The sequence below is a fragment of the Dermacentor albipictus genome, chromosome 1, assembly GCF_038994185.2.
Source record: "Dermacentor albipictus isolate Rhodes 1998 colony chromosome 1, USDA_Dalb.pri_finalv2, whole genome shotgun sequence".
NCBI lineage: Eukaryota > Metazoa > Arthropoda > Arachnida > Ixodida > Ixodidae > Dermacentor > Dermacentor albipictus.
The window spans coordinates 460,569,179-460,594,062 of NC_091821.1; the positions used below are offsets into that span (position 1 = coordinate 460,569,179).

General features: G+C 44.4%; 1 long non-coding RNA gene across 1 annotated transcript; it reads left to right on the forward strand.

The window, feature by feature from the left end:
• Nucleotides 1-9,573: 9,573 nt before the first annotated feature.
• Nucleotides 9,574-17,842, forward strand: LOC135902850 (uncharacterized). The gene is made up of 3 exons (XR_011514123.1): nt 9,574-9,656; nt 11,695-11,778; nt 17,684-17,842. It is a non-coding gene; the product is annotated as an uncharacterized lncRNA (long non-coding RNA).
• Nucleotides 17,843-24,884: the final 7,042 nt, after the last annotated feature.

Sequence of the window (24,884 nt, forward strand, 5' to 3'; positions counted from 1 at the left end):
GTGCCCGACCGCAACAAGGCAAGTCGTTGTTAGGCTGGTCAAAAAAAGAAAAAGGCGACACAAGTAGGACCATTCACCAATTTTTGCCATCGGTACGATGATACCAAGTAGGCGCAGCCATACGCCGGCGCTTCACTGCCGGGTATCAACCCTCTGGTGACAGCACAGTTAGCAAACGCCAGGACAGTTAATTCTTATCGTAGATAACAGCGCGGCTTCTTGTGACGCTGTGGGAGGATAGGGCCGTCTTCTTTTCATGGGCATATTGCCGAGAGTGGAAGCATGGGTACTTAGCTGTACTCATCAGGGAGGGCATTGGGGCGTACAGGCATGCGAAAGACCCTGTGCTTACTTGCAGCTCGTCCCCAACACTTCGTCCAAGTCCACCAGCAATCAAATGCCCACCCAGCAACCGTTACTTCAAGCACTCGTCGTGGGTCACCAGCATCATCACAAAGAGACGGCCAGTTTGAAGATTGCTGCCATGAGGCACGCTGGAGGACAATCGCAACCACAGCGCGAGCAAGAAAGAGGCTGAGGTGCTGACTGGCCGGGGCCAGACAAGCATAGTTGGGGCCCGCGTCTAGCGCACAAGTGTTAACTAACGCTCATCGCACGGCTGTTTCTGGGCGGACGAACTATGGATGGGGCGCCAAGAATTCACGCTTCTAGGACTCGTCTGCATTGATTTAAGTATTTGTTAAAACTTCGCGAGAATGCCCGGCATAAACGCCATGAGCACCGCCTTCTCAAGTACCCATATTTGGTTTATTAGCTTTGATGCTACAGTTTCACCGCTCATATCCTGAGCATAAATATTGTGCGCCCCAGTTATGCATGAATGATGCTGCATCAAAATCACCATTCTTCTCACGCTTTCGCTGCAGACCTTTCTTCAGACCTCCGTCTTCGTGCTATACCAAAGATCGTTCGAACGTGACCTCCTTGTCGGAGGGGACGGCCAGTGCTTCCATGGGAGGAACTACGAGTGGAATCACGAAGAAAAATACTCTCGTGCCGAGACGTATTACTGGGACAACGCGACGGCGAAAATGTAAGTTTTCTGTTTGACCTTAGCTTATCGTGTTCGTCACATGACGGAGTCCTGGAACACTCTAGCATAGTTAGAAAATGTGTTTAAAGTGAACTTTATAAATGCTTTTCAGCGAGTAGTTTATGAATGTGCTGCGTCCGTTCGGAGTTACTGGCAACCATAGGTAGCCCTTCGTTTCCCTACATCGCGTTTACGCTGTTCCTTCCGAGTCGTGCACGGTAAAGATTATGAAGGAGCTGGCTCTCTTACCTCGACACGCTGTTGTCGCCGCAATAGCAGTGCAAAACACGCTATAGATACCAGGATAAATCAGTTGGCGGCGCACTAAAACAAGCGAGACGACAAGGAAGAGTGGGAGAGTAAGCAGATGGCGAAGGCGTGCTTTCTATAATGCAGGAAGATGTTCCCGGGACAAGTTACGCGGTGTTTGTCGGAAAACGGGTACTTCCTTTTTATACCATGGGGCCAAGATACAAGCTTCCTCAGGTCGTGTTTACGCAGAGCCTTTTAGAGAAGATAAACATTAACCTACAATCACTTCAATGCGTCGCTTCAATAAAAGGATGCAATGCTTGTCAGTTTCACTACATCTTTCCAAAGAATGCTAAGTTCATAGCCAAGCAGCACTAGTCGGACTTTTCAATGAGTACCTAGGAGAGTTATCTTCTGTAGTCCACTAAAACGCAGGTGGGCTTCGATTTTGCATTAAGCGTGAGCACTGCAATGTTTGTAGCATTTTCCACTTAGTCCGCCTAAGAACTATGAAAGAACGCGACCAAGGTTATCCTTGCGCGTCTGAAATTGGACAAACATCAAACTACGAACGATTACATCTCGGTCTGCATTCAAATAATTCTTGACACTTCGACACAATTAGCAAGCATGAATGCGCACCATAGCATACTGCCGCAACAGAGAGGGTCCATCACCAGGCTCAATTTTATAATTTCGTATATACGCTCCAAGCTGTAAAACGCTGCATGTAGCTTTTTACCCCCCATAAGTCTTCAAATGAGTGAATTATCAAATGAATAAGAGGAATACAAATGTCCCGTCGGCATGCTACCAGGAAGTGAGCTTCGCCGCCAAAATAATTTGACTCTCCCGTCTCCTTGCCTAGCGTTCGCAAGCGATATTTCCTCCCTACCTTCCGTCATGTCTTAGCCTTGCGAGCGTGCAATGTTCACTTCAGGGGCACCACCTCCATTATATCTCCTAACTTTTTTTTCATGCATATTATTTTTTGTCTAGGGGCCCTATAACGTAAAACTATTCCAATACGTTTCTATTCCAATCTTCTGACGTCAAATTTGCGTAACCACCAACGCAAGCACCAGGCGGTTACCCGCAGGGTTGTATGAACAGACCAATCAAACGCTCTCCTCGTTCATAGGAGATCACTTTTGTTTGCTTGAAAAACGAATAACATTGCCTACACTGAGCGGCTTGTCGTATCTAATTGGCTGACAAGAGGCGAGGAGAACGTTCAAGTGGAGAGGGATTCGATGGGGCCGAGCCACTGCATTGAAAGTCGATAACCGGATGAAGAAGGTGGTGCCGGCGTCTACGATTGGCCGGCTTTCCCTTACTTACCTTGCGGTGGCTGGTCGAAAATAGCGGCGGCATGCAACGGAAGCTCAAGAATGACGCTAAAACGGACCCTCAGCAAAGAAGACTTGGCAGAATGAGGGGGTAAATGTGCCAAAAGTGCTCGAAAACGTTACACGGCCACGCAAGAAGTTTTATTATACGCAAATACACCCATGCTCTCCGGCAAGTGCGAGTAGCCAGCGTCTGAGCGATCGGCGGCAGCGATCTTTTATTCCTTTCGGAACGGGGCAGCCTGTGGTTATTCCGAAGAAAATTCAGTTTTGTTCGGCATATTAATGCATCTATATCGTGTACACGTCACTTTGACGCGGTGAGTTCTTGCGGTTTTGTGACGTTGCGTGACAGGCAGGTGAAGTGGGTGCAGCCCGAAGCTTTTTACCAATAGCCGAGGACTAATGGCGAAAAGGGGTCGAATCAGAAGTAACTGCTTTTCCTTTTTTCTGTCAAATCAAAGCATAATCAGTGTGTACACTTCATATCAGATGGGGAGGTATCGCGGTTTTCGTGACGTCGCGTGACAGACAGGTGAAGTGGGGGTGGTCGAAAAAAGTGTTTGACCAATCGTGGAGGGCTGATAACAGAATTGGAATAGAAAAGTTTGGAATAGTTTTACGTTATAGCGCCCTAGGTCTCCGGGGACACTTTCTACTTCGTTCAGTTCGTCCTTCGGTTTCGTGTCTCAGCAAACACAAAGTGCCATCTAGGCTTGAATAGGTGAATTTACGTGAATATACAAACTTATATACGCTAACTGCCCCGTACTTGCGTGCACTCGAACCACCAACACGATATTTTGCCAGCCATCATGGAAGCGTTGGTTAGTACATGTATGCGCGTAAAATTATTTATTTATTTATGTATTTATTTTTATTTATTTATTTATTTATTTATTTATTTATTTATTTATTTATTTATTTATTTATTTATTTATTTATTCGGCATAACTACATCATCTGTACGGCATTATTCTATGGGGCTTATAATGCAGGAGGTCACAATAGAAAAATGCTCAATATCAGAAAGATAGATCAGTAAATGTAACAACGGTTAAGCATTCAAATTCGCAATAGTGATAGACAAACTAACAAAGAGCACAATAATTCCTAGAGCAACAAAAATGAAAAAAACAGTGCACACAGTCGTGTATGTTCAGAAATGAATAGACTAATGTTCAAAGATAATGGCTCTGAATAGAATTTTCAATACGATACGCTGCCATCACTTTACTAAGGTGCTCATTCAAATCGTTAATTATTTTAGGAAAAAGTTAATATTTAAACACGTTCATACGGCACTGGTAAGCTCTAATATTAGCGTTGTCTGTCTTAGCTGAAACGTAATGCTGCTCCTTAATGAACGGTGTTTTGTCAATACTAGTTTTACTTTTCTACATATTGTAAAGGAATGTCAATTTTAGCATTTTTCTGACGAAGGGAGAGTTTTCCAACCCAACCCTTCCTGTAATTCCGGATCCTCTGAGAGCAAAATATTATCTTCTGTTACGAAGCGTGCTGCTTGTTTCTGTACTTGTTCCTTTTTGTCTAAGAGGTTTTTAGAGCACGGATCCCAGGTTACGCATGCATATTCTAGAATAGGCCTACGGCTAGTGAAATACAAGTTTGCTTTCAGTGATGATGGAGAATGCTTAAAATTTCGTTGGAAAAAGTGAAGACGGCAAGCTTTTGCGGTAAAGGAGTTACCATGATTAGACTAGTCAAGCGTTTCAGGAAACTTAACTCCGAGGTATTTAACATGCTCAGTGGTACTGAGTGCAATATTATTTACGTTATAGGAACTGGAAAATTTGTTTCACTTTTTCTTTGTAAACTGCACATGGTAACGTTTACCGGCATTCAGAGTGATCTGCTACCGGTTTTATATGACAGACTCTTTTTCAAGGTCGTCCTGCAAGACAGACATTTCGGCATGGCATTTCACTGGACGATACATGATACAGTCGTCGGCATACAGCCTAAAGCTTGAGTTAATGCCTACTACTAAATCATTAATATAAACAAGAAATAAATGTGGCCCATGTACAGAGCCTTGAGGCACTCCCGATAACACTTGCATTGGAGCCGATGTCACCCCATTGAGAACAACCTACTGCTTCCACAGGTGTAAATAATCCTTTATGCAGACAACAATGTGTTCAGGAATGCTAAGGAATAATTGCATTAAGCAAAGTAGCTTATGCGGGACATCAAATGCTTTCCGCAAATCTAGGAAGAGCGCGTCTATTTGTTCACCGTGGTCCAAGCTGACCGAAATGTCATGCGTAAATCCGGTTTGTTGTGTTGCGCACGAAAAACCAGAGTGGAACCCAAGCGGAGTTGAGGAAAAAACCTGTTTGCTTAAAGATGCTGCATCGGATTAGAATGCAGGACATTTTCGAGAAGTTAAAAATACATGCCTGTAACTTCCTACCCGTGTGCCCTGCCCCTCTTTAAGTATCGTACTCACATTGGCTCTCTTCCAATCATCGGGCAGCTTATCAATTTCTAGTTACTTGTTGAACAGCATTATTAAGAGAGGTGCTATCTCTCTTGAGCAGTGCTTCAAAGCAACCTCCTTATGGCTTTAACCGGCTTCCTGACTTCCTAAACTCATAAGACCTTAAATAAACACCATTAAAAATACCCGCGGGCAGGATTCGAAAGCACGACGTCTAGTGCAGAGTGCCGATATTAAAACCATTACGCCACGGACGCGTGCATGAATAACCAACCTAGAACGCCCTTATGAACTTCTGGCGGGCAAGCGAGAGCGTTCAGACCGTTGGCGTGTTTAGATTTGGCCTCACGGAGGCGCAGTTAGATTGCAGGCGAGAGCTTGCGCGGATAAGGTTGGCACGGAAAACGCAAGCAGCCAGAGAATTGCGTATACCACGACAGGGAGAAGCTTGAAGAGCTTCTGCGTTGGAATGCAGGTGAGCATGTTACTGGCCAAGCAACGAGAAAAAAAGAAGCCCGCATATCCCACGTCTTTTGTGAGAGAGAGAGAGAGAATAAACATTTTTATTAGGTGAAGCAGCTAGGGAGAGGCGTCCTCAGTCCAGAATGCCTTGAGCTCGGGCCGCGTCCTGGGCCCTCGCAATCAGCCGTTGCTGATCCTCGAGGTCGGAGCTGGCCAAGGCTCTCTCCCAAAGCTCGTTAGTGGGGTAAGGGTTCGGATGATTTAATGGTGCCGTCTTTTGTGAATCGATGTTATGCGAAGCAGTGTGCTGAGAGCCTACCAAGTTAACAAATGATCACGAGAGCGCCAAGACGAAGGCGGCTGTTTCATCAGCTACATCACACACATTTCATGACATTCACGTCATGACCTATCACTTATTTTCCTCACAATATGCAAATTATGGTACATACCAAGTTAACGGAACAACCATGAGAGCACCCAGACGTAGGCCACTGTTTCATGACCTACATGACAAACATTTCACGAAATTTATGTTATAACTATTTATATGCGTAGTAGACTCTTGTCATAATATGCCAGCTTTGATACTTACCAAGTTAGCGAAACTACCATGAGATGACCAAGACATAGTCCGCTAGATGCATGCTGTCAAAGTAGCAAATGTTGGCCAGTAAATGCTTCGCATTTTAAAAAAACACCACCACAACATTTCTTTCATTTAGCAAACAAAATATTGGACGTAAAGGGAAGTTTACTGGGGAGATCATCATATTGTGCGTGGTAGTCTTTCGTATCATGTATTATGATATGGTAGTCTTGGTTTCAAGGGCACAATAGAAGCTTCGTATGTAAATGCAAAGAATGCTACGCGCTATGTGACAATACGCGAGTGGGGAGTTTCTGCCCTGATTTCTTTCTTCTCTTGCAGTGGATCCTCAGTCGCCTTCTGCATTCGACTATTTAAAGATGTCACGTGGCTTAATCGTTCACGCTCCAAGCTGTGCGTCTGAGGTTCAGTGAAGCAGCTATTGCAGATCTGCGGAAGAAGCACCAAAGCATCATTGCTTTGGCGGGCTGACAAAATATTTGACTCTAGGTTTTATGTTCTAATATAGAAAAAAAAATGCGTCTACCTCACGCAGCTGGGATTATTTGAAGTGCACCGATACCGTTACTAACGTCGCATCTGAAATGGCGTCATCGGAATGAATGTGAACTCCGGTGATACTGCGCGCCGTGCAGGCTGTCAGACATATCGCGCAAGAAGGCGTATGTCTGCGTCACATCTTCAGTGAAACGCATTGCTGGGCTAATTGGTGCATGATTGCATTACGAGAATTGTGGCGGCTGAAAAATACCATGGCCGAGGTGAGCGCTGGTATATTTTGCCGTTTCGCTCCGCTCTATCCAAGACACTGAAACCAGCGATCGCATCTACGAGTTTGAAATCCGCATTAAAAAAATTATTGCGATCAGGCCAATAATTATTAGACAACACTAATCATTAGGACACATTTGATGGCACCCGCGTGCATCAACGCTAAAAAACACTAAAACGAAGACAGTGAAATTTCAGCAGTCGTCACCACAGCTACCCGCTTGTGCATAAGGGCTGTCGTGCTCGTAAAAAAGCTGCGAACGGAGTTATTGTGGCCCGACATAGGAAATTAGTGGCTGCCTTGTTTCGAAACGCAAAACATATTAAGTGAAATCGGTGATATTAAAACGACAAAGATATGCCACACGACTGATATAACTTGCCACCGAAAGTCTTGCGGTTAGAATGGTTCTGAACATCGTAACCGCAACTAAACAAGGTAAAATTTTCAGCAGATACAAACAAAGGTGTAGGACACGAACATCGAAAGCATCAGCTGGGAGCAAGCTCCAAGAAATCCGAGAATAGATTCTTTAGAAACCGTAGTCGATCCTTAAGCCATCACTGAAATCAGTGAAATTTATAAGCATTACTAAAGAACGTTATAAACATTGAAAGATATTCCAACCTATTGATGTGGCGGCGGCTTTCGCTTATGTTTATTCGGAATTTCCTAATAAATAACGGTGTTTTTGATTCTGCGACGAATTATTTGGGGTTCTCACCAGTAAGTTTCAGGAGCCTAAGTGGCTTTTGCAAATTTTCAACTCAAGTCGTGTTATCGTGTACGTTGGATGATGCATCGAATGAGGCGTTAAACATGTGAGATGCGCGAATGACGTCAGTGCGCTCTTACCAGCTAACGCTCCAATGTGACACGTGCAACACCCAAACGTCACACCAGGCGTGGCTGTCTCGCGAAACGAATTCGAACAGCCGTATGAGCGCGTGCTCTCAACAGCTACTGCTAGGAACCGAGGTTCAAGCCGCTACAATTGATTTTGTTTCCATGAACAGAAAAGACTGGTAGACCACATAAGTCGGTATCAGAGAGCCCGACCGCAGGGTGCTTACATGAACTCGTACCTTGTACGATTGATTGCCTGCCGGCTGTGAACCACGTTAACAAACGGGCTGAAAGGGCCTACCTCGTGCATTCGTGCTGCTTCACCTTGACTCAACACTCTTTAAGAGGAAGCTTCAGCTCGGGCACAAATCCGATGCGACCTATTCAAATACATGTAAAATGCAAAAACGCTTTTCTGAAATACCCCTGGACCGATTTCAATGAAATTTCTTTCGTTTGCAAGTGAAAGCTAAATTATAGTGACTGTTGGAAGCGGAATTTCGATTGAGAACCTTAATTTTGTTCAAAATACTTTCAAAATTCGGAAGCTTGAAAAAAAATAGAAGCACGAAATTTACAAGTCAGTAGATCTGCATCAAGAATAGATATCGCAGTTCTGTAAACGGCATCCATCAGATCAGTCAAAGCCGACAAATTTGACATGTAAATGTATATCTTAGGTGAATTGGTTACGTTGTGCACAAGGGTTCTGCAAAAGCTGTATTTCCATATTACTGAGATTTTCCAGATGTGTGTGTAACATATCAATTTCGTCCGTTTTAAATGTAGTATCAGATGCGGTTCGAAAATTGTGCTGCCATTCAGTTGTAAACTTCATAGTTCCCTTTACTTAAAATTTTCGATTTCTGCCAATATTTAACGAAAAAATGACGACCTAAGTCAAAATTTCGGAAATTGCAGCCACTACATATTAAGCCTTTCTTTTAAATGCAACAAACCTCGTCACATTTGGTGTTATGGTTGTCGAGAAAAACAAATTCTCCTTTTGCATGTATCTATATAGGAGCACCCGAGCTAAGGCTTCCTCTTGAGCACAACCAGTTAACGTTTACCTGAGCACAACAAGCAAGTCTCATCCTGGCAAGACTACTCGACAACCTTTCTCTGGTTCCTGTAATCACCCTAAGTGGAGCGTGTATTTCAATTGTTCCTTTCGATGAGTGGTTTAGCCCACTCTTCGCCTACGGCGTTTCCGCCCGTGGACTGCTCCACGCACTTCTACAGCTCCACCGCATTTTGCATTGAGCTTGCACTTGCAGTTCGGTCGATTCTCCAGTTTCTAAATCTAATGCGCAAACACAAAGTAGGTCCAACTTAAAGGCCCTTCTGCTACTTCTACTACTTCATGCAAACATCGAAGTTTGCATGCAAGGAACGTTTGCGTTAAAATCATTCAACAAATCTGCATGTTTCTACCGATTGCTGGAACGCCCCTTAGCATGTTCCAGGCGTTTCCAATTTTTTCTGTGTCGCTGGCTATCTGTCTTTGATTTTCAGGGGTAACGAGCAGATCTTTTCAAGAGCACGTGTGATTCACAAGCTCGTGGAGAGGTGCTTTCTATTAAGGAAAAGTCCAGCTCCCGTTTCGTAAAGCAGCGCACCTTATCCCAAAGTGCACTGTGTCAGGAGTAGCCGACTGTCTTATATGATCGGTCACTGATGTGGGTAGTGCTATAAAGAATTGTTTTCCTGCGAAACATTTATTTCGTTGAAACACACGGTCAAACGCACTTTTCTTTTCAGCATAAAGATACCTGTGTACTTATACCCTGAAGCAACCCCAGGATATGAGGTGCCGAATGCAATGGCGGTCTCTCCCTACAAAGGTAACGACACAATGATAAAGAATATTTCGTAATTTGCTGCACGAGAACCGAAGAAATTTTCTCCTAAGGTATTGAATATACAATCTCTCCTAAGAGACTGTATACAAGCCGCTTCAGTGACGACTGCCACACATTGTCGAACCATGGAACTCGAGCTAACAAAATGTATGCTGACCAAACTTGAGAGCGATGGTGGATGTTTGTATTTGCGCGGTTATCTCCAGAAAAGATCTTCATTTTGTTAAACACCCGAAAAATTATCTTTTGGTACATTTTTGGTACATTCTGAAACAGAATACCGAAAGTGGTTCAAGCGATTTCCAGAAGAAGGATTCGTAAGACGTATCGTCTTCTATGTCACACTCCTGAAGGATGCGACGAAGTGCGCTGGTGTTTCATACAGCACCCCCATTGGGCACAAATCTTTAAATCCCTCCAGTATGTTTCTAAAGACATTACTTCTAAATAACATTTCTCCTTATCTTCACACTGCGGCAAAACAAACGCAAAATCCTTTTTCTCCCAGCAATATTCCAAGAAGCCCAGTCCTCACCTACGTAATTACCGCAGCACTTACCGAACGCAAGTTCTCCAGTATGTTTCTCTTGAAATGAGGTTTGATATACAATCTTATTCTTTCCAGATTTGCCTGGGGGATCTGAAATGGGGAACTGTTGAACCGAAACGCAATAATTTCGTGAGCCTGCTAACTACAAACACTTCTAAAATGGCCCATTTCTGTCCTTTGTGATGGTTAACATGCATTATAATGACATTAGGTGAGCTTGAGCTTTCCCTTCAGTGAACTTTCGTAGTCATTCGAAAACGTCATTCTCCACCTCATCGATTCGCACTACCGATTTCATTGTAAAGAATAAGAATCCGTACAGCAGTGCTGAAAATGTTATCCTTAAATCGTTACGTCCGGATATAACGAATATGCAACGCCACAACATTGTGCTGGAACTATATTAGTGTGCGCGCGCGTGTGGGCGTGTGTGTGTTTGTGTGTGCGTGCGTGTATGTGTGTGTGTGTGTGTGTGTGTGCGTGTGCGTGTGTGTGTGTGTGCGTGCGTGTGCGTGCGTGTGTGTGTGTGTGTGTCTTTTCAAGATATACTTTCTGCCGCAAAATACATTTCTTGAAGAGGGACAGAAGAAAGGGAGACAGTGAAGTGTCAAACTACCAACTGTTTAATGACAGCCTCATCTCTAAAGAAGCATGCCATTTCTAAAGAAGCATTTCATTTGTCCCGAACGTGAATTGAGTGAAACCTGCCCGGCAAATTTCGCAATTTGTTTTTCCTTAACGGCACGCCCATACAGAATAGGAATCACTTAACTTACAAGCAAAGTTCATTTAAACTGATATTCTTGTCAGTGGCAGGTTCGTATCATCTGTTTTCGATTCAATTCTACCCAAGACTGCTTTATTGGCACCAATAGCAAGGGTAATACAAAGATAGCTGGACCAATAGCCTAATTAGCGACTTCCTCACCCAATACGGAATGCATGTAGAGTAAGCACAACAGCTACAAGATAACTCTTCCACATTACTATTGAATAGCACTTCGCATTATTCAAGTTTTCTCATTGTGCAGCATAAGCTTTGAAGATAGTCTACAAAGATGTCTTTATTGTGAAATTGTAAGTAGTGATAGCCCAGCGTTTGTAGTGATACACGTATATAATATGTACAGTCAACCGAAATAATTTACGGGACGCAGGATCTCCCAAGAAGCTCAATTCTCGCGAAGCATGGTCACACAGCCTCGAATTAAATACTTCAGCATGTAGCAGCATTCGCCACCTACACAGTGATTCATTCAATACGCAGTGTCGTGCCTTAACAGTGCAGGAATTGACATTTCATTGGGAAACTGCATTCCGTAAACTTTTGCTGTTGACTGTACTTGAGTACAGCTACTTATATGACAGATTTCAAGACGGAATCAAGGAATTGTGAATATTGTTTTCACACAGGAATGACGCTTACACCATCAACCCTGAATCTTTATCTTGTTTCTTTTCCCTTCACAGGCAAGCTTTTATCCGTCTACTATCCATTCGTGGTCTCCGAATATGACAACTGTGACATACTCCGTTCTCCGAGGCACGACAATGGTGAGAGATTTCGGTAGCAGGATTGTTACGCCGGTAGGAAACTTGAGACCAACTGTGTGAAAAATTTGGCTTTTAATATTTGAGTTGCATTCATTTTTCGCCTCCTGCAGATAATGCGCCACAGATTTAAACGCACAATTTGCACATTATAGCCGGTGACAACTTCAGTGTTAGAAACAAGCTCCACCCACAAAATTACTGTGCAGCTGCGGTTCCTCTCTGAAAAACAGCCTAGCTAGCTGGAATCCACTCACAGCCTAATGACTTTGCTGATTGCTAATGTAAATGTTAGGCTCATTGGAAAATAAAGCTAATTGTTTCCAGCTAAAATGCTACCTCTTGGTGAGCACTCATACAAGAAACTCTCCCAAACTTTGGCTAGAGGTTCAGCTTTCATCCCGATCAGTGACACAAAGACCGCTGTTTACGGAAGCAATTGTTTGAAACATCCGAAACCACTTGACATCAGACAAGTAAGCGAACCTAATTTGCTGCCGCATCTTTGCCAGTACAATGTAATAATTTTTTTGAAGTGGAAGTGGCAAAGCCAGTGTCAAGCAGACACCACTTACTCTTTCGTTTGCTCATCTGTTTTCTTTATATCAAGTAAGACGTATTGCACGTGCGATACGTTACGCTGTACTTTGTGTTCATACCACAGTTGTACGCATGCCCATGGGTGAATAAATTTTCTTGTGATTTATGTTGGAGGTAGAAAGCGTACATATACCTTTTTAATTCTAAGGTTGTCATCGACTGTAACAAGTACAACACGTTGTCTCTGAGTAGAGCTATTACACAAGCCTTCCATTATTTGATTGAGACACAAAGATCCCGCAGTACCATGATGTGTTAATCCAGCCCTGGTTTAACCTGTCATGACGTAATCACACGGTGCAATGAAGAAGCAAGTGGAAAATCACTCTCGCAACCGGACAAATAAACTTGCCTCAACACAGGCTTGCGTTTTCGTTAAAACACTATCGGAGCGAGCTGGCGCCGCCGTCGCCGTGACGTGGTATGAGGGATCACGTGGACGCAGCGGCACCATCGGCTGCTTCGGAATCGCTGAAAGTCCCACCAGCACTGCGGTTCTGATTAAGTGGGGAGGTTTTCCGGCTTCGGGTGCGTGCTTGACAACGCTTAAAAACCCTATAATATGTAGTGGCTGCCTCTGAAGGCGTCCAGCACGGTAGGCTACTGCTCAGTGCCGCATTGCCGGACGTACACAACGGAGCACGGTGTCAGCCTTCACACGTACCTGCAGGACAAGAAGCCGCATGAAGCTTGGATCACGAAACTCGAAATCGGCAAGCAGCTATCGGCTACAACTCAGGTGCGCAGCAAGCACTTCCGCGAGCAAGATTTTTGATACGGCGCCGGGGCTGCGATGTTCGTTGAGTAGCAGAAAGCGCGTACTGAGACGCTCGCACACGCGCGCTACCAGGCTAATGTCAGGAAGCTTCGGTCTATGAGCTTGTTGATGCTATATACTGGTAAGTTCACTGGAATGTAAAGGGATCGGTAAAAAGCACATTCAGAAAAGTCCTGGCATATGGTTATGCTTGTGTAGCACCAAACCGGAAATGTACTTGATTAAGTGAAAGAAGCAGCGGGTAATTGCTCATTGAGAAAACCGATAAACACACAGTGCGACACAACTTGAGAAACACTGATATTGAAACGTCTAAGACTTAAGAAAAACAAGATTGGATCGTCACGACGGCACGTCAGAAGTCGCCGTCGTAGGCGTCGAAGTCACTAGATATAACGAAATTATTTTGGAAAACTCGTGTAGTGTCGGTGCAACAATGGTGTTGCTTGTGAACTGTCACATGCTCTTATGCTGTGGCCTAAAGCTCACGGCGCGGTGCGGAAAGGCGCTCACAGTGAAACCGAAACAATGTGCATGCACATGCATGCTGACATGCATTCGGTCACCGGGAGCCCGGGCGATCGCTGCATTGAAGCTTCGTGCTCTGATGCTCGATTTGGTTATATAGGCCGCCCACTATAAGGATATATTTCACATAGTTAGCTCTCAGTGACTGCCGACCTTTCGCGAAAGAAGCCGGTTCGGGTCACGCGACCGCGTGCACTGGGCGTTCACTGTACGTGTTCGGTAATGAGATAGTGTCTGCAAATATTCTGTGCTTTCTGTTTGCACTAGATTATTATTTTGACAGTAAAAAACTTCTTCCGCTTCGACAGTACACATAGAAATGCCCAGTAGGGCTACCGCGTAGTGTTCTTATCGAGCGCTGATGGGCAAACCTATCAGGAGCGCGCTGGGTTATTCCTCATACTGCGCAAGCGAGGCGCTTCCGACCGGTGGCGACTTCGTAAGTCCTCGCCCATGATATGGCAATTTAAATCTACTCAGCGTACTTCTTGTCTGAGGACTGCACAAGACATGTTCGTTTCTAGGGAAAGCTTCAAGATGTGTGCTCTTCTTAAGAAGCCGTTGTAAAATGAGTGCTTTACGGCTTGTACTTATTTACTTATTCTTTACTTATTATTTTACAGTACCTGAGGTAGCCTCAACGTCGAAATAGTTAATGAACGGGGGCGTTGAACTTAACACGGCAAGACATGATGGATGACGATTTTAGGGCAGTCTTTTCCATTCAATGGCTATTTTCATGAGAAGTAATTGAAGATTCGCGGGGCTGTGGCCATCTGGAACATAAATGGCTCCTGTATGATTGGTGCATTGAGAGACGCCCACGTTCCCCATGTACTGGCAACTCAGCGTCATATGGCACCATGTCCCTGGCAAGCCCAAGTGCACATATACTCTATCATCGTGCTAAACATGCTCGCAGGCCAAACCTTGAAGTTCCTCTTTCTCGTCCTGGTACATAGTGGGATCCTAAAAAACATAAGTGAACTGCACTATTAGGAATGGACAAAGAGATCGGCAAATTTCTATGAAGACAGGTTGTCAAATCAAGTGCAACTACTTCCCTTATTAGGTAGGGCAGGTTTAAAACATCAATTTCATCACTCTGCTTCCGATAAGTTGGGTCCTTGCTTCGGAACTGACTCTAAGTGCAATGATGCGTTTCGTTTTATTCCCTCTATTCGTTGAAAATCGTTTGGAGGCTAACTGGAACGAACTTTCACTTTGGTTAAATAGGTGATAGACGTGTGATACACACCACTGAAGCTATGATGACAAAGCTGGAGGGCTGGTAATTGTATGATGTTCTTAGCAGCAGCCTTTCAACAAAACCTAAGCAAACAATGGGTGCATCTGGTGGTTAGCGGACATGACGTAACTACCAGCACGTAGCGTCCGATACTTTTCAACCCACCGCGGATAGCCGCGGGCGCTGAAAAGTCATGAGTCATTCTCTTCTCGGGCATGCGTCACCTCAGGCGAGCGGTAACGGCAACGTTTTGTTTTCTTTCTTCAATTTCGGCATCAAGAATGTCTACCTTTGCAATTATATCCGGACGCGTTCAATCGTGTTTAAAATATAAAATTTCGCACGCAGGCTGCTTTATATGTACACTGTCAGAACTGAAGCTATTTAGGTGGGGCAAAATTTCGTTGCAGTTGGTGCTTGACGACAACCAGAAGTTTCACTCGTTTCCACGTACGGCAACTTCAAGAGCAATGCAGAATGATTTATGACATACCAATAGAGGCTCCACGCCTCGCTCTGCAGCTTTAGGTGAAAAACGGGTGTTTTAGAGAATTTTATTTCAGAATACTGTCAATCCCCTCTTGGGATTTTTACAGGAGAGGGAAAAACATACAAATACAGGTTCAATGCTAATATACTTTTTAGGGGTCAAAAATAAAGGCAAAACATACAATACACATGACAATAATAAATAAAACTGATGATGGCACATGAATACAATAAGTACACTGAGACGAACACTTACAACAAGGTTATGCTGAGAGGAATGTAATAACAGAGCTCTCAGCGAGGGCAATAAATTTGTCTATGGTGTGCTGGGCCGTGACTGATGGATGCAAGCGAGTCCAATCTCGGACAACTTGTGGAAAAAAAGAATATCGGAAAGTATTACTGTGACAGAAATATTCTTCAAGGGTGAGTGCATGCTTGTGACGTGTTAGTCTTGTAGTGTTTATAAGAACGAAGTCTGTGAGAGACATCTGTAATGCATTATTAAGCAGTCAATGAAAAAAGTTTAGACGGTGTAATTTAGCACGGCTGGACAACGCGTGAATCTTAGCCGTGAGTAAAAGATCTGTGGCTGAATGCATGCGTCCATAGCAGTTGAAGATAAAGCGCACGGCTTTCCTTTGAACCGTTTCAAGTGTTTTAATGTTAGTTGTAGTGTGGGTGAAGCTATGTTAGCGCTTTCTAAGAGCGGACGGATAAAGGTGACGTAAGCTAGATGTCTTGTATCAGATGTAGAATGACGAAGGGCCCTTTTAAGAAAAAATACCTTGTTCTTTGCTTTGCTAGCTATTCTTTGAACATGCGTAATCCAGTTTAGGTCAGATGGGATGACTACACCCAAGTATCAATATTTAATCACACTACTGATATTCATGTTATTGCAAGAGTATACACAATCTAATTTACACTTTTTCCTTGTAATGGACATCGAGACCTATTTTTCTAAATGAATTACCATGTGCCATTTATTATACCACTCTGCAATTTTTCCTTGAGTATTGTTAAGTTTTCCTGGTCACTGGGGTCTTTTATTTCTTGGTATAGCATGCAGCCATCCGCGAATAGTTGCGTTTTTACATGAGCTTCATTTGATACGTCATTAATAAAAAGTAGAAACAACAGCGGGGCTAAAACTGTACCTTGAGGTACTCCTGAAAGAACAGGTATTAACTTGGAGGCATGATAATCGTATTGCACAAATTGATAACGATCAGAGAGGTAATTATAAGTCCATCGTACCAGTGGTCCATCGCCAAATACTGTTTTAATTTTAAAGTGCAGTTTAGTATGAAACTGGGTCAAAATCGTTCGATAGATCTAGGAAAAGGGCATCGATTTGCGACTGATTGTCGAGACTTTGTGCAAGATCCTGCATAATTTCTACTAGTTGCGTAGCAGTTGACAAGCCACTACGAAATCCATGTTGGCTTCTGTGGAGTATGCTATTGACTTCAACAAAATTTGACAGAAATTTTAAAATGATGTGCTCCAGTAATTTGCAGCATGTACATATCAGTGATATTGGTCGATAATTAGCTGCCGATAAAACATTGCCAGATTTATGCACCCTAATTATTTTCGCTAGTTTCCAATCAGCAGGAAGGCTACACTCATCGATTGATTTTTGATGTATCAGGCAGAGGTATTTACTTATAGGCTCGGCATACCCCTTGAGAAATTTGTTCGGGATTCCATCGGGTCCATCACATTTCTTATCATACACGTTTAACAACGTCATACGCATTCCCGCCCTTGATATTATTGTAGTGCCTGTCAGCGTGGTATTACATTCGAATTCGAGGGCAACGTCAGAGCAGTCGTTCTCAATTCGCTGCATTTCAGAAATATCATCAATCTGGGAACTAGAGTGCGGGAAATGTTTTTGCAGAAGAAGTGCACCACGACCTGTGCACCTTATTTTCAATTTCTCTTTTCTACACAATTAACCTAAATATATAACTACCCTACAGCCAGTATTTAAGGTAACCTCGAAAAATGTGTGTGTGGTCTGGTGCCTTCAAATCTATTCTCCATTGAAGCACCACCACTTTCACAAGATCGTTACTGCCGTGCATGGTTTTGAAGTTCAGCCCCATGTACTTCTTTACCGTGGACTTTCTTTTGCCTGCAGGTATACAGTATCCAGTGATCACGCAGTATGTCGATGCAATTGCGATGTAATAATGCTGATTTTGTGCAGCAGGTCCTGCAATGCCGCATTACTATACTCGCCTCCAATGCAGGCTGCGAGCTCTGGGTCACCCGGCAAGGGGCGCAGAACGTCAGCAGCGCCTGCCTTTTCATCTACGATCTCTTATGCGGACCTAACAAGTTTCAAAAGTACGACGAGGAATTCTGCAGAGATAAAATTCAGATTACGTAATAAATGCCTAATGTCTCACTCTTTTGAACCACGTCTGCTTTATTTGCTTGCCTTTGCGCCAGTGAATCTACGATCAAGACTCTTTCAAATACAGAACGAGGCTGTTTCCAATTCCCACCGTTCTCAACCACTGGAGTCTCTACCAAACTGCGCACTTTGACAGACACTTTAGGCAATGCCAGTGTGCGTGCCACTCAATGCCACTCCAACTCATGCCGGCGGATGGGGAAACAACCTTTCAACTGCAGTCACTGCACGCCTGCGGTTGAAGCTGTGTGGGTCCGACTTCTGTTGGCATGTTGTTTACGTATTGAGGCGTCCCTACCAGAGTTGGGGAGTGGACACCTCGATTCTATTCCGCTTCCATTGAGGAGAGTTGAGATTCCCGCAATTCCACTGCTTTTAGCTACTCGGAACGGTGAGAGTTGGACCCTTCCTTCTGCTGAAGTGGCTGAGCCGGTTCACGCCGTTCCTCCAATTCAAGCAAATGAAACGCTCTCTCTATCATTACGTACTACTCGAGCACCCGTGTTTGCCTAGTAGCTGAAAACATATTTTCGATGTCTTCACAACGTTGGAAATAGTGTAACGTACTAATTTTTCGTACAAGATCATACGTGTTTTGTTGCATGTTATCGTGGCATTGAGTTCTTGGTTGCAGTTTCTAGAATATCTGCTGTTTTTACGAGTAGATGCATCAGTTTTCTGCGCCGGTTGAAGTCACAAATAATTGGCATGACTGCAAAATATATTCAGTTTTTGCAATCATAATACAAGTGTCTCCAAAACGTGTCAGTTTGGGAAGAATGGCCCGCATGGCAGGCTGAAAGCATCTCACGTGTTTCTTTCCCTAAGCTTCTTCCACATGAAGAATAGGCAATAAATAAAACAAACCCTCGGTAATTATCTAGGTTTATTCAAAATATTAATGAAAAAATAAAAGCTCTATAGCGATCGAACCCGCATACGCAAACTCTCTTCACCGTGTTTACGCGGTTTCTCTGCAATTTAGAATTAAGCGTGATTCTCACAGCAAAACTTGACGTTAATTTCGAACAGCACTGTGCATCGATTTTGCAAATAATAGCCTACAGCTACCCGCTCGTGACCTATCAAGTTACCTTCAATTTATCTGCTCGCGTCTTTGGTGGTTCACATCAACATCGCACGCTATGATACAAGCAGGCTTTGCCTTCGAATTAAAATCCTACATATCCAAAAATCAGTCATTCTTCCGTAATTATTCCCTTTGGCGAGCAAAGCCAAATGTCAAGTAATCTTACACAGTTTTCTACGCCATGCATTTGCCCAGCTTATTAAGGTACTTTGATGACTAATGCGAAATCGAGACGCACTGATATGATTGGCAAGGAATTATTCCGGAATTATCCCAACTCCGCCAATACCACTCCGCAAATCTGGTCCCTACTACGGCTAACTAGAGTCTGAATCGTGATACGATGTTAAGAAAAAGGTCGTTTATTGGAAAACATTTGCAATCGCGGTAACGTTAGCGGAAAGAAATTCTATTTGCACTATTCATCTACGCTGAGTATAACTGACCGCGTACAAATGACACTGAATTTACGGTGCGGGGAGGTAATCGCTGCCGCTGTGTTCACTAAGCGATCGATTTCGCATCCACGCTGCCTATCTCTCTATATATTTAGGTGAGGGTGAGACACAATCAACAATACTAGCGTAAATATTTTCGTATAAGGTTACACAGAATTAATATAGCTAATTTGTTTTCCTTTAATACCTAAAGGACGACCTTGAAGTTCGGAACTATATTCAGCAACAACTCTCACACGTGAGCTTCGTTTTCGTATTTATCTTTGAGTGCGGTACCACAGAACGATATCGCCAGGTAAAGTCATATATGCGCCTCAGTGATTGTGGCCGAGAACCGTGTCGCGTATGGGAAAGCTCGCAAAAAGAGAGACACTACCATAGAAAAAAAGAAGCTGCCGATGTAACAGACTTGCTGGAAACCACAATGAGCGAAACATTGTTTGAATTGTTTCAATTGAGTTATCCGCAAAGAGACAGGCAATGTGCGCAAGTCCGTTTTATTTGCAACTTCTTCGAACGCTTACATCTTGCGCTGGAGTGCGAGCACACATTCACAGTGCTTCGTGGTACGCGACGGCTTTGCAGAGATCACTTGCAGTCTAGTGCCGCATTTTTAGAATGCTGAGGTAGTGGTTCTGTGCACAGGTGCGCGTAAAGAGAAGTGTGATGCATAGCGATGCGTGTCTCAAGCTTCAACACCTGCGGCGAACGCGTTATAAACAATTGCCTAACCGCGTGGGCCCCCAGACCTCCCGGCTGAGCCTATCCGGTGAAAAGTGCTCCGTAGCTTCCTATTGTTCCTGCTTTCCCTCTACGCAGTCTATGTAGGAAAAGTACCCGCTACGTCTATTGCGCGAGACATCCGCGGCAAACTACGTGAAAAAAGCAGTGACACTATAGTTGCGCATGCTGCCCCTAAGCGGCTGTACTATGACAGCGTGACATTATGACATTATGACTATGACATTATATGAAATATGCATCGCCGGCGAAATCAGCCCCCGTTGCAAACCAATTGAAAACGCTTGCAAGAACGCACATCGTAAGACTTTGCCCGTCAAATCATCACCTCTGATTACCCAGTCCCCCGAATCATTTCAGTTTTTATTGCAGAGACTTCGGAATGGACCCATTTTACGGCTACGTTGTCTTCGACATAACCTGACTCTACCAGGCGACAAATCGATTCACGAACGAAACCCGGGCAGCGGAAGCTCCGCTTTAAAGCATGAAACACGAAGAGAAACATCCAAAAGAAACTATAAATTCTGAGCTGCCCTAAAAACAAACACACTATGCGTAAGCTAATGTAGGAAGTAAACAGGAACAAAGCAAAAGATTTCGCAAGGTCGCTGGATTGAACCAAAACTCGCCTATAGCAGCACGAACCTCCCTCTAAGATTTTTTGAGGTGAAGGAAATTATTGACAACGCTCTGAGGAAAACGAAAGCCTACTCGATTATCGACCAGTTCGGCTAAGCGAAAGCAGTAAACTTGAATTAAAAAAGCTGTAAAACAAAGTAAGACAAGCACGAGACAAGCTGGCGAATGGCAAATGTTTAATGGGGAATTTCCGGCAGCAACCACCTCTTCAATGTTTTTTTTTTATCCGCGGAATTAGCTTCTAAAAAAAATGGCTTCCCTTTCTATGGGTTTCCTTTGTAGCAATTGCTACGAACGGGTGGACGTCTGATTTCCCCTTTATCAATTACTTCCCTCCACTTTGCGGGTTTCCATAGAACTATAACGTCAAATTCTTGCATTGCTTCGTGTTGTCGACAATTTCGACTTCACCCTGCCATCCGCAAGCCCTCGGCCTGGCTAGCTCAGATGGCAGAGCGTCTGCCCCGCAAAGGCAGTGGTCTCGGGTTCGTGTCCCGGACAAGGACGAATTTTTCTTCAACTGTGGGGCTTTTTTTTTCGAGGAGCCCGAATGGCTTTTCTTTGAAGCAATTGCTACGAACGGGTGGATGTCTGATTTCCCCTTCATTAAAAAAAAGAAAATCACAGCAACTAAGTGCGGGTTCTAGCGGTGGTTCAAGGACGGCACGCCTTCGAAACTTCACAGGTGTGATAGTTTCGAGTAGACGTATTACGATAAAAACACCCGCTATAATTGACGCCCTTTCCATAATGCCTGCAATTTCATTTCCCGCTAAGCCGGTATGGCCGAGCACGATAAAAAAGGTTGATTTTTCTGCCATGCTGTAAACGTTGTGTTCTTTCTACAAGCCAAAATATGCGAAAAGTCTGCGATCACGCAGCCTGTTTTTATCGTTATTATTATTATTATTTATTATTTTGGGCGTAAGCCGCGTACGATATAAAGCGTTCTTGCCTACATCCTCAGCGTGCTGCAACTAACCAAGCGGACTTTCGCGGCTGCTTACGCGACTTCCTCTCGCAATATCTACGACGCATTCTTTCCGATAAGAGAGCCACGAGGGATGCGCCGACGCCGACGACGTAGGCGAACATGTAATCGTAGAACGGGACGTTGAACGAGATCAGCTTCCGGTTCCGGCGTGGCGTAAAGGCACGCGACTCGACTGCCTGAAGAAGGCCCGACTCTTGCAGGGCCAGCAGGAGCCGCCGATGTTGATGCCTGCGCATATAGGGCATAGACACAAGCTCAGTGTCATGGTCGCATGTCGGCACACTCACTCGTGAGTACTGCGACTCATACCGAATCGCAGTTCACAGTAGGGAGTGTCAAGGAGTGACGAAGAGAGGGAGTGTGTTAAGTGCGTTAGTGAGGTGTGAACATTAAGTGCGTACTGGTGAGGTGTGAATGGACGTGTGTATGGAAGAGAATGAGTGGCGGTAAGTGAACGTGGGTGTGAACCTGAGTGACTCTAAGCGTGTGTAATTCGACGTGAGTTTGAAATCCAGGAAGCGTGAGTGGAGGCGTGTGTGAGCGTGAGTGATTCCAGGTGAGTGCGAGTCGGCGTGCGTGAGCATGAATGCGAGTGAACACCACTGAGGGTGCCCAGGTGTGGTCATCCTTATCGCCGAGCGACGTTATTTCTATCCTAGCACTTATTTCATTTTTTTTACCTGGAACTGTTATTAATGTAACACTCGTGACACTTTCGGAAAGAGCAGAGTATAAATGAAGGCACCGGTGCGGAAATGCGATGCAAAAGCGCATAACAAGACATAGAGCAGGCCACCTATTGACATATGCGCTGTTAAAGACGCCTAGAGGAACAGTAACCTTAAAACAATGTAAGACTGCGCAGATGCCACCAATTATCGATCACCATGAATTAGCTCTATTGATTGCTATGTTACCGAGTTTAATGTTCCGCAGCTGCAGGGTGTGCAGTGCAGGAGGCCACAATGGGTGACTTGCGATTAAATTCTACCACCTGGGTTCCTTTGACATTCACTTACATATAAGTGCACGATAATTTTTTTTTCCATTCCGCCTCATATCTACATGAGCGCGCTCCTGCCGGGAATCGAGCCTGACTCCTACCACTCAACAGCATAACCAGTCTGCCACTGCGGTCAGTGCTAATTATTGCTCTACTGCCGTTGAATAAGTATGTTGCCCTCTTGCCAGCTTCTCAGTGTGTCTCCGATTGTCACGAGTCTCTGTTGATCTTCTTACTTAACTAGACACCCCTTTGCAGTGAAGTACAGACAAGCAGACATTGTAGGCCATGTTCTGTGCAGAAGAAAAACGAAATCTAGCGTTTTCCGCACTTAAGGCGTTTTTAAATATGGAATTTCGGGCACCTAGACTTCTTAACAAGGCTTGCTGCTGGATTAGTTGGCTCATGGAATGTATCAAAATCAAACGAGGAAAAGAAAGGACACGGACAAGACTGACCGCTTGTGTTGTTCAGACATGTCCGTGTTCTTTTTTGCGTTTTTTTTTTTCAATTCTACCACGCCAATAACGTCGTTGCCTTTACTTCTCTCATTTTCAAAGTTAAGGCAGAATTATACTTTACAACGGTCACAATTTGAGATGAATTGCTTATTTTTCAATAATGAAATATGGGCTTTTCATTGCATTGTATCCTGACTGTACAAACAGATGCTTTTCCAACACCATAGGACAAGGTGTCCTTGGAGCGGTTCTGACACTGCAGCGCTGTTGGCACAGAAGGAATCTGTTCTGACAGCTCACCGGCATGGAAACGTATCGTTTGACGTAGGACCTTTGTCCTATCTTTTTGGAAAAGCATCTGTGTGTACAGTCAGAATACAATGCAATCAAAAGCCCACATTTCATTGTTGAAAAATAAGCAATCCTTCTCAAATTGTGACCATTGTAAGAGATAATTCTGCCTGTACTTTGCAAATGAGAGAAGTAAAGGCACCGTCATTATTGACGTGGTAGAATAAAAAAAAGAACGCAAAAAAGAACACGGACAAGTCTGAATAACACAAGCGGTCAGTCTTGTCCGTGTCCTTCCTTTCACTCCTTTGATTTTGATATATTCCGTGAGCCAACTAATCCAGCAGCAAGCCTTGTTAAGGGGCTCTTAAATATGGAATTTTGGGCACCTAGACTTCTTAAGTGCGGAAAACGATCGAATTCGTTTTCTTTCTCCACAGAACGTGGCCTACAATGTCTGCTTGCCTGTGCTTGGAGCGGTTCCTGGTGTCCTTGGAGCGGTTCCGATACTGCAGCGCTGTTGGCACTGGAGGAATGTGTTCTGACCGCTCACCGGCTTGGAAACGTAACGTTTGACGTAGGACCTATGATGAGGACTGCACCTTTACGATCATTACCGACGTTCTACATATTGAAAGCTTTTGACGTTATATTGTCGCAACAATCTTACCTCAGAGGAAATCTTCCATGCGTCGGGGATGTTCTCAGCACTGTCAGAAAAGCGTCCTCTCCCAAGACAAGTCTATTTGCCTGTGCGAATTGCAGCGTATATGCCGTAAACGACGTTATTGCAGCGTAGTCTCCAAACCGAAGTTTCTCGTGACAGCCATTTTGACTCCCGTGAGACGTACACCGACGCCCGCATGCCTCAAGAGCTCTGCGCACCGATTTCAGGTAAGTCACATTGCCCACGGATAGCCGCAGATCACGGGCCGTCACTTCAGACACGCACGGCAAGATGGCGCCAGAATCTAACTTCGCTGCAAGCTCACGCATGTGCCGAATTTCTGGCGAGTAAGACGGAACACTTCGCGATGCCGTGATTTCTGTCTGAATGAAGTTCAGCAGGAAGAACACGCCAACGGTCCAGGCAACCATGCTTACCTTGCTGGACGTTAAATTGGACCTCATGCCCGGAGGTGGACCTCGGCCAAGAAAAGTGCTTAGCAAGAAGTCGCTTGCCACCGAAACGCTGCACGCTTCGTTCGGAAACAACCGGCCCTGCAGATGGAGCGTAAAGAAAAACATGGCTACGCAGGGAGTCAAGATCATGGAGAGCTTCAGAAAAGAAAACCAATTACGGGCAAAGGACGGGTATATCGGATCGCCGCGACGAACGAGGAAGCAGAAGTGG